At 52.4% G+C, this 1,283-nt stretch overlaps 1 non-coding gene across 1 annotated transcript; it reads left to right on the top strand.

Moving 5' to 3' along the window:
* Nucleotides 1-608: 608 nt before the first annotated feature.
* Nucleotides 609-684, top strand: TRNAI-GAU (transfer RNA isoleucine (anticodon GAU)). Its single transcript has one exon. It is a non-coding gene; the product is annotated as a tRNA-Ile (tRNA).
* The last annotated feature ends 599 nt before the right edge of the window (nt 685-1,283 follow it).

Here is a 1,283-nt window from a genome sequence, read left to right as displayed (position 1 = left end):
AAGCAGATGGTTGCTTCTCCTGTGTGCCCTGACTGGGAATTGAACCTGGGACATCCACATGCCAGGCTGATGCTCTATTCACTGAGCAAACTGGCCAGGGCCTGCATTGGTTTCTTAACAGAGACAAAATGTGTATGGGGGAGTTCCACTAATTGCACAGCCATCTTTTACTTAATAAAAGTGGACTCCACCATTCGAGGTAGTGCATTTCTGCTCCCTAACAAGCCTCATGCCGCTGAGCTGCCTGCCTTTCTCCTCTCTCTCACTGCCATCCCTGCTGTGACACACCAATCTAGTCACCTCACACTGTGCTTCAAACATTTCGTGGACTTTCCCAGTCCTCTCAAGACAAAGAGTACACTTCTCGGCCTGATTATCCAAGGCTTTTGTCATCCCGTCCCTACTCTTCTGACTGACTTTAACCCTCAAGACTCTCCCCCACTCCCCAGCCTCCATATTTCTGCTATTTTTGGTTTCTCAAATTTTCCATGCTGTCCAAAGCCCTAGGCCTTTGCATATGTGGTTCCCTCTGTCTTGTTCACCTTCCTTTCCCACCCCCAACCCCAGCCTTGACCTGCTCTTCAGATTCCCATTAAGATGCCAATGCCGCCCTGGCCGGTTGGCTCAGTGGTAGAGCGTCGGCCTGATGTGCAGAAGTCCCGGGTTCGATTCCCGGCCAGGGCACATAGGAGAAGCGCCCATTTGCTTCTCCACTCCTCCCCCTCTCCTTCCTCTCTGTCTCTCTCTTCCCCTCCCGCAGCCGAGGCTCCATTGGAGCAAAGATGGCCCGGGCACTGGGGATGGCTCCTTGGCCTCTGCCCCAGGCGCTAGAGTGGCTCTGGTCACGGCAGAGCGATGCCCCAGAGGGGCAGAGTATCACCCCCTTGTGGGCAGAGCGTCGCCCCCTGGTGGGCGTGCCAGGTGGATCCCGGTCGGGCGCATGCGGGAGTCTGTCTGACTGTCTCTCCCCGTTTCTAGCTTCAGAAAAATACAAAAAAAAAAAAAAGATGCCAATGCCTCTAAAGCCGTAGCAGCCCTGAGCTTGGGTGCCCACCCCAACGAAGGCCCATTTCATCAGCGGTGTCTGACTCTCCTGCTGCACCCTGACCTCCTGGGGGGAAGGAAGTCCACCCAGTGCTGGGGCTGGTTCATGGGAGAAACTAAAAAAAACATACAATAAAAAAATCTGTTGAATAAATATCCTCATTACTCTCTTGTCACCTTCATGTCTCTGCTTTGGATCTAAATTGCAATTAGTATAGTGTGTAAATTTCATTCAAAAA

The sequence above is a fragment of the Saccopteryx leptura genome, chromosome 6, assembly GCF_036850995.1.
Source record: "Saccopteryx leptura isolate mSacLep1 chromosome 6, mSacLep1_pri_phased_curated, whole genome shotgun sequence".
Taxonomy (NCBI): domain Eukaryota; kingdom Metazoa; phylum Chordata; class Mammalia; order Chiroptera; family Emballonuridae; genus Saccopteryx; species Saccopteryx leptura.
The sequence above is the reverse complement of the archived record's forward strand: the minus strand, read 5'-3'. Positions and strand labels throughout refer to the sequence as shown.